Genomic DNA, 8,933 nt, shown 5'->3' with positions numbered 1-8,933 from the left:
CATCAAAATAATCAAAGCTTGCTACTGTTAACGCCATTACAAAGAGCTGATGATGGAAAATAACAACCCCAGTAGACCAACAGTAAAATCTACTACCAGATGATGATGTTACACTGGTACCGACTAAATGATCTTTTTCAAATAGCAAGATCAAATTTTACCTGTGATTGTAGAATCTAGAGATGATATATAAAAACCACAAATCTTGGCCAAAAGAGAACTCATTATAGTCTCTTTAGTCTTTACGCTTACACAAAATTGATCAAGTTTTGTTGGTCGATCTGAGTGTGGTCATATAATGAAATTTGTACAACTCAAAGAAGCAACATCGTTAAATTAAAGACGATAGGTGGTCCTGCCTACATAGATTCTTCAACATACAATAAAAAAAAAAATAATAAGCCAAACACACAACCGAAATGTCTCTTAATTTCCCTATCAAACCATATTTTATTACACTTGATTGACCTTCTTGATGGTAAGCTTCATCTCCAACAAGTCACCACGCAATGAAGAGTGAGGGATCAACATGAACTTCTCTAGAGGGGTTTGAAAACTCACTTTAAGAATCCTCTTCATGTCTGGTGATTCGTAAGTCATAGTGTCCCCATCGACAGTGTAGGAGAGTTGATATGATAACTTTCCAACTTTTGGAGAAGATGGTGCAATGCAGCTTACAGTTATACACACACCGTACGGCTCCCTAAAACACTGCACTGCAAACAGTAGTTCATTTGTATAGTCCACATGGATTTTTATCTTATCACTGATGTTCATCCGAACAGTAGAGGATGCTTTATATAGTAAGAATGCATATGGGTGTAAGGGAGTGCGACGAACATCGAGAGAAGACATTTCTGTAGGAGCCAGTGTAGTCGCAGTCCAATGCAGGGCAGGAACATCGAGAGAAGATGCATTCCTTTACATGAGTTGATCCTAATCCATAAGAGACATTATCAGTGCAACCAAACTCGGCGTTTGGGCATGGAATAGAAATTGATCCAAGAACACTCTCCATTGCTCTGCATCGAATGTGGCCAATAGGCAAAGCACAAGTTGGGCATTTGTTATTCAGTTTTGGACAGCAAGAGGAACAAGCCAAATGTCCATTATCACACTGAAAATACAAAAAAAAAGGAGAGTTATGATTCAAAAGCTGTAATAACAAAAACACATACTCGAGAACATAACACAGAGAACCGAAACACAAGTGTCTTACTGTTCTGTTCTTAATTCTGCGCTAAAGCTACAATCTTGATAGATTCAAGAAGTACTACAATTCCAATCAAGAACGTATCTTACCGAAACACAAGTGTTTGTTTACTGTTCTGTTCTTAATTCTACGCTTAAGCTATAATTTCAAAAACTACAATTCTCTAGATCCTCAAAAACGAAACACTCCGAAATAAGAAACAATTCAACTGAATGCAGTGAAGGGTGGAAACAAGACCAAATTCCAGAATTTTTTTTTTTTTTTTTTTTTAATAATAAAAATCAGAAGAAACTTGCATAAGAAGCAAGCCACGAAAGATCAAAAAAATTAGAGTGCTCAAAGCAAACCTTGCTCTGATACCATGATAGATTTGATGAGAGCAAGAACACAAAAGTGTTTAAGAAGAATTAATATTAGACTCTCATAATTATAATTGCACAAAATACATTCTCTTATATAGAGATGAGTTTCCTAAACTAAGATAAGGATAAATGTAAACTATATATATTTATACATTTTTGAATATACTAAACTTCCTAAACCAATATAAACATTTACCTAATATCTTCTAGAATAATATCTTTATGACTTCCATTTTTGGGTTTATCATCTCAACCGTCGATCTCCGGTTCACCATTTCCCAATAGTTTCGGAAGTGAGCTCCTTTACTCAGGTCAAGTTCATTTCAACAATAAATAAATAAATAAATAGTATTTCGGTATATATTTTATTTTACATGTTTTCTTTTTTTTTGATTAAAATTTTACATGTTTTCTATTCTAAGGGATTTGGATTCCTTTCATTTTAGATTTTAACAAATTATCTATGAAAAAGGGACACATTTTATAGATTTTTATATTTAAATGTAGTTTTTATATATTTAAGGATTAAAAATCTAAGTTATTCTTTGGCTTAATAGATGGATTTAGTAATACTTTAGTTCTTGATCTTATGATAGGGAATTCCATAATCTTTCGTCGTGAGAACTTTATTCCATCATTTTTTTCAGTTCTTGATAACTTTGTGATTACTTGAATAAGTAGATCCCAATCTTATATCACTCTAACAGCAATGTTAACCCATTCTTAAATCTCGCTTTTAAAATTAGACTAAGTACCAACCCGCGCATAGTGCGGGATAAATTGATTCAAATAAAAATTATGAATAATATTATTATTTGAGATTTAAGATTTGTTTGTATAAACAAAATCTGTAAGTAAAGTTTTTTTTTTTGTTTATTCAAGTTTACATTTATTTTGTGTAAAAATACGTTTCACCCGTGAAATATTTAAACGTGAAAAACAATTTCAACGTAGTGGAGAAAGTTTTGATGTATTTTGTGTTTCTAAAATCAAATTTATATCTTTTATGGTCACATAATTATCTACATCACTATGCCATTAAATAGATAAAAAATATTTTTAGACTAATTGATTTAATTTAAACTTATCTTAAGTCTAAAAATGCAATGAGACAACTGTATAAAAAGTGGTAAATAATCAAAAAGTGTAGTTTTGGTGAAAACTTATAGGGAAAAATGATTGTTTAGTGTTTTCAAAAAATTTAATAACATGGATACAATGTTAAGATTGCTGAGTCACATATATTTAAATAGTCATTAGAATTTTTAAATAGGAAGAAAAAGGTTTTGTTTTTCAAAAAATTAAATTGGTGAATAGTTATAAGATTGTTTTTGAAATGTTATTTATTTTTAATATTATATTGTGATAATTAATTTTAAATATACTTGCATAGTTATAGGATTTTTTTAAATTGGAGAATAAGTTTTGCATTCAAAAGTTAAATAGATGAATAAGTTTAAACTGTTTGTGGTATGTAATCTACTTTTATAATTATTGTGATAATTTATTCAATTAATTTTTCTAAATATAATTGAATAGTCATCAGACTTTTTCAAAATAGGAGAATAACTTTAGCATTTCAAAAAAAAATATAGTTTATATTTTTCGTGAAATGTAATTTACTTTTAATAATTAAATAGGGTATGAAAGTGATAATTAAATTCATTTTTTTATTTTGATAGTTGATTAAGTCTTTCATTTTTAAAAACTAAAAAAAAAACATTGTCTCATAGTATATTTTAATGACATATTTATGTAAATAATAATATGACTTAATGAAAAGTGAGATCATTTATTATAAAGGTACAGGAGCTCTGTAAGTGCGACACATCAGCTTTTTGGTGAGAATGCTTCTCTATTTATATATAGGGGATTTGAAAGTCTAATTCAAAACAAGGGAAGTTTGAATACCATCCTAAGTGTAAAGACTCTCAGCTCACTCACCTTTGTTTTGCAGATGACCTACTCATCTTCTCTGACGGCTCACCAAACTCAGTCCAAGGAATCCTCAATGTCCTTTCTGAGTTCCAGGCTCTGTCCAGAGAAGTCTTGTTTCTTTGCCAGTGGTATGACTCCAGAGGAAATCTCAGCTATTAAAGTCGTTTCAAGGATTCCTCAAGGACTTCCAAGTACTTATCGTTTGCTGGAAGGTTGCAGCTCTGTACTCAGGGATTACTAATTTCTGGTGTGGAGCTTTCGTTTTACCTAGGCCTGGGCAAAAAACCCAGACCCGAAAACCCGAACCGGAACCGACCCGAAAATATGAACCCGAATCCGAACCCGGAACCGGTAAAATACCCTATTGGGTCCTAATCCCCTAAACCCGAAGAACCGGAACCGAACCCGGAACCGAACCGAAAACCGAATGGGTACCCGACATACCCGTAATAAAATCATATATAGAGAATATTAGTTATATATATTTTTTATATAACATAGTTATTCAAAGTTACAACTTAAAATTCAAAAATATTATTTTTTCTTAGATCAAAATAATGAAAATACTCAAAATAACCAAAATTATATTGAAATATTTAGCTATATTTTTAAAAATATTTATTTTTAAAAATTTATTTTAATATTTAACATTAAAATTTCTGAATAATCGGGTAAAATTCAGATTTTCGGGTTAAATTTCGGGTAATCGGGTACAAAATACCCGAACCCGAATGATATCCGATTTTTTTGGGTATTTATAGGTTCTGAAATTTTAAACCCGAACCGACCCGAACCCGGTAAAACCCGAACTGAACCCAAACCGATATTTTCTGTTTACCCTATTGGGTCCTAAACTCCTCTACCCGAGAAACCCGAACCCGATCGGTTCCTACCCGAACCCGACCCGAGTACCCGAATGCCCATGGCTAGTTTTACCTAAAAGATGCATAAAAATAATCAACTCTATGTTGTAGCTCTATGATCACATTCACCAGAATGTGATCAAAGACAGGAACTGTTGGGACTTGAGACCTTCACAATCTCACTCCTAAGCATCAAACACTCTCACATGGTTAATCGATGTCCAAACACTCGTGATTGTCTCATCTCTTGGCAATCCAGGTGGATCCCTTTTGTCTTCTCTGTAATCAAAAAGCTCCTGAGAGTAGAGATCACCTCTTTTCGCCTGTCAATTCAATTTGGACCAGCCTAACTTTTCTACCGATTGGAACAGCTTACTGGATAATCTTATCTCCTTCTCTCGGAACTCGACAACTTGATATCTACTTCTGTTGGCTTGGCAAATTCGTCATTTATGAGATCAACCCAACCGTTTTTGTGTTAGGGAATCTATTTTTTTTTTTAATTGGGTTCAATTAGATGCTGCTCGTAAGGATAACTAGAATGGGCTTATGTAACTCAAAACATGGAAAAAGATTTATTTTCGATGAAAATTGAGTACAAACATGAGATAAAATTTTCTCAATCTCATGTGTATGATTAATACGTATTAACCAATTTATACTATTGGAAATATGATGAAGTTTATGTGCCATGTTAAGATGAAACTAAAAATGTTTGTTCTCTTAAAATGGTGGATTAAAAACTCGACGCATCAACCTTCATGCGATTAGTATGACTTTTATAGCTTTCTTTTCTTCTCTCGGCCGGTTCTCCTCTTATTACATGAAGATAAACCTCTATTTTAGTTGTGGCAGTTGTAACATTTTCGAAAACTTTCTTTATTTATTTTGGAAAACCCCAAATTTAATTTAACTGTTGGTGGAAACCCAAATTCGATAACTTAGATTTGATTTATATGAGATTTAATGTTTTGTGATCAAGAATACTGCACGATAATTTGGCAACGCACTATATTACAAGTAAACAAATATATATATTTAGTAATTTATATACTTCATATAGTAGAATAATGCATAAAATATATTTAAAACAAAAACAAAAAATATTTATTTAAGACCAAGATTTCTCTAATAGATTTGGTTTAGTTATCTTGAATAAAAAGAAGCGGAAACAATCATTAGGGTAAAATCATGTGAATATCTAAAAAATATTGCCAACAATTGAGAGAAAAAAAAGATATAATTAAAAAACATATATTTTACCTTTTAACGTAAAAACACTATTAAAGAAAATAAATTTCTCTGTTGACAAAAATAAAAATAAATTCAACCAATAAAAAAATATTTTGTAAACTATGACTGGTCAAAAAATACATTTAATTTTTACATAGAAAATTGAATACATCATTTATAACAAAATGAGAATTTGTTACTAATATCCCTTCTTTGATACTGATTTCAAAAATACTCTCTCTGATAGCCATTTTTTTTTTTACCCTTCCTTTATTTAATAAAGACAATTTTGCCCTTTCTTTTTTTTTAGACATACTCCGACAATCTTCTTCGTCATCGACCTTCTCTGTCATCTTCTCCGTCGTCATCTCTTATTCTCTGTCGCCATCTCTCTTTTTCCGGTGGCATCTCTCCTTCTCTGGTGTCATCTCTTCTTCTCCGCCCATCTCTCCTTCACCGTTGTCACTTCTTCTCCGTCATTTTTCCTCTCAGTCCTCTCTTCTTCTCCCATCGTGTAAGTTTGGTTCTGAATTTTAATTTTGACTTCATTTCAATCTCAATTTCAATTTTGTCTTACCTATTAGATTGTTGTTTCGATTTCAAATTTGATGTCACAATTTTTTTTAGGTCTAAAGCACTTGTTGTGATATGTTCGTAAATATTAAGGACTTTAATAGATCCTTCGAAACCTACTGTTGTTCTTTGATGTAATTGTTGGGATCTGTTTGGGAATATGAACTACCTTTTGAATTGTTGTTCGAGTAATGTAGTTTTGTAATTTGTGATATTGGTTTCTTTTCTCAGGACTTGTTTGGGTGTACAAATGATTGAACTGTATTCAGTATGTGGATTGTGGAAGTTGAACAACAATATTCATTGGGAATTTGAGATGGATAATGAAAGGGAAGCTTCTTTGATTAACATTGATGAGAAAACTAGATTTAGTGAGTTGGTAAAGGTCCTTCTAGAAGATTTTGACATTGATATTCAGGCACAATGTTTAAAGCTTAATTATATGTTGCTTGCTATGTCTGCTAACATATGTAGTATTCCTATCTTTATTATAAATGATAGGCAACTTGAAACTTTTATGCTCAAATATGCACAAAGTGGAGGAGTTATTCATCTATGTGTTACTGTTGAGGATATTTGTGTGACAGTTGAGCAGATATTTTTAGTAAATTCATTCTGTTATTTTTCTAACATTGTTTTAGTAAAGTAACTGATTATTTCTTGAGGAAGTTTCTTTATCAGGGCCAACCTAGCTCTATTCCTTTTATTGATAGTGTTACTGATGTTTCTTCTCCCACTCGTACTCAGGTAACTTTCTACTTTAGAATTTTTAAAAATTTGTTGCTTACAAAAGATATATAAACTTAGTGACTGTTTACTTTCAGGATCAAAGTAGCTCAACACTTTTTGTTGGGAATGTTATTGATGTTTCTACTGCTATACATACTTAGGTAATTTACAATGACATAAATCTTTTAATACCCTTTTAAACCCTACTTAAATCAATTCAAACACTTTTAAAAAACCTTTGAAAATAGTTTTAAACCTTATAAAATCCTTTGAAAACACTTGTAAAACGTTTTAAATACTTTACAAATCTTTTCAAAATCAAACTAGCTCAACTTTGTTTGTTGGGAATGTTATTGATGTTTCTACTGCTACTCATACTCAGATAATTTATAATGGCATAAATCTTTTAATTACTTTTTAAACCCTTTTAAAACTTTGATAAATCCATTTAAACACTTTTAAAAGCTTTTGAAAACAGTTGTAAACCTTATAAAATCCTTTTCAAACACTTTTAAAATGGGGTTGTAAAACAAGAAAAACAAATCTATATATATATTAAGAAAATCAAAATAAACAAGGAAAAAAAAAAAATCTCACCCAAGAGGGAAACTGCTTTTGTCTTGAACAGCAAAAACCTTCAGATCTTGTTCATCTTCCTGAAATTAGTACGCCTTCCAAAAGTTTCTGATGCAACTTTTCAAAATCTCCATTCTTTTTTTTTTTTTGACAATTCAAACTCTCCATTCTTCTTTTTGTCTTTTGAGAGAGAGAGGTAGAAAGAAGAAGAAAAAGCACGAGAGTAGAGAGAGTAGAAAAATTGTGAGAGCTTAGGGGCTTTTGAGGTTGTATTGGGCACGTGATATACACACAAAACCATCTATAAAAACGTTTCACATCCACTTAATTTTGACAAAACAATAAAACAAAATAATTTTTTATAAAAAAAATCTAAGAAATAATGAAGTGTCACCGATTAAAAAGGACAGAGTGATACTATTTTCAAATTCTTTGCCAGTACAAAAAAACAACACATGTAAATAAAGCAGTTAATATCCATGGTTCAACGGGGTTGCAAGCTTTTTGAACTTTTTATTCGAAAGTAAAAAGGGGCATTCTCAAAAATGCCCCATTGTAAAAACCTTTTAAAACACTTTTCAAACCCTTTTAAAACACTTTTCAAACCCCTTTTTATAACCCTTTCATTAAATCATTTCAGACCCCTTTAAAACACTTTTTAAAACAATTTTAATACATGTTGTGAGGAATAACTCTCTCATGGAAAACCATACTAGTTGCATGTCGACTGTCAACCATAAATTTTTCCTTTTAGGCATTGAAAGGGGTGACAGAAAAAATGCAGTGGACCCGCACATGCAGTTCTTCTGTCATAAAAGCATCATTCAACCTTAATTTTTTTAAAAAGTTAATGCAGTTTCTTTGCACACAGTTCAATTTGTTTTGTCTTTTAGCCATAAATGTAGGAGAAACGTCCATAAACTTGCCCACAGCTTTTTTGAAGCTGTTTAGCTGTATTTATGCAGGCAGATCAATTAATTTTAAAATTGTGAAATTACTTAGAAAATAATCTATATTAAAAATAAATTTTGAAATTATTTAGAAAATAATCTATATTAAAAAAAGTTATGTTCATTTTACAATAGTCAATAATTTTATCATTTGTTTAAATAAATTTGCTGAATTTAGTGTGTTTTTAAATAATTTATAATTTAGTATATGATTTACACTGTTTGATCTGTTTTTACCATTCAAGCATATAATATAGACTGCTCAATCAGCATAATCTGCACTTTTCCAGCATGATCTCCATAATCTACATTTGTTCATCATGATCTGCATGATTTTCAACGCTTGAACTGCTTTTACCATTCAGAGCGTTAGACCATCTCCAACCCATCTCCATTTCTATCTCCAAACTCCATTTTGGAGTAAAACCTTCTCCAACCCCATTCCATTTCCATCTGCAAAATAGAGATCTCTATATTTGTCTCTATATTTATTTTT

General features: G+C 31.1%; 1 long non-coding RNA gene and 1 pseudogene across 1 annotated transcript; both read right to left on the bottom strand.

Moving 5' to 3' along the window:
• On the bottom strand, positions 337 to 3,955 carry LOC109125238 (annotated as a pseudogene).
• On the bottom strand, positions 5,737 to 7,822 carry LOC104771110. Its single transcript, XR_764722.2, has 2 exons — positions 7,509 to 7,822; positions 5,737 to 6,135 (listed from the first exon to the last, which is right to left on the bottom strand). It is a non-coding gene; the product is annotated as an uncharacterized LOC104771110 (long non-coding RNA).

The sequence above is a fragment of the Camelina sativa genome, chromosome 20, assembly GCF_000633955.1.
Source record: "Camelina sativa cultivar DH55 chromosome 20, Cs, whole genome shotgun sequence".
Classification (NCBI taxonomy): domain Eukaryota; kingdom Viridiplantae; phylum Streptophyta; class Magnoliopsida; order Brassicales; family Brassicaceae; genus Camelina; species Camelina sativa.
Note: the sequence above shows the minus strand (reverse complement) of the source record. Positions and strands in the feature narration are given on the sequence as shown.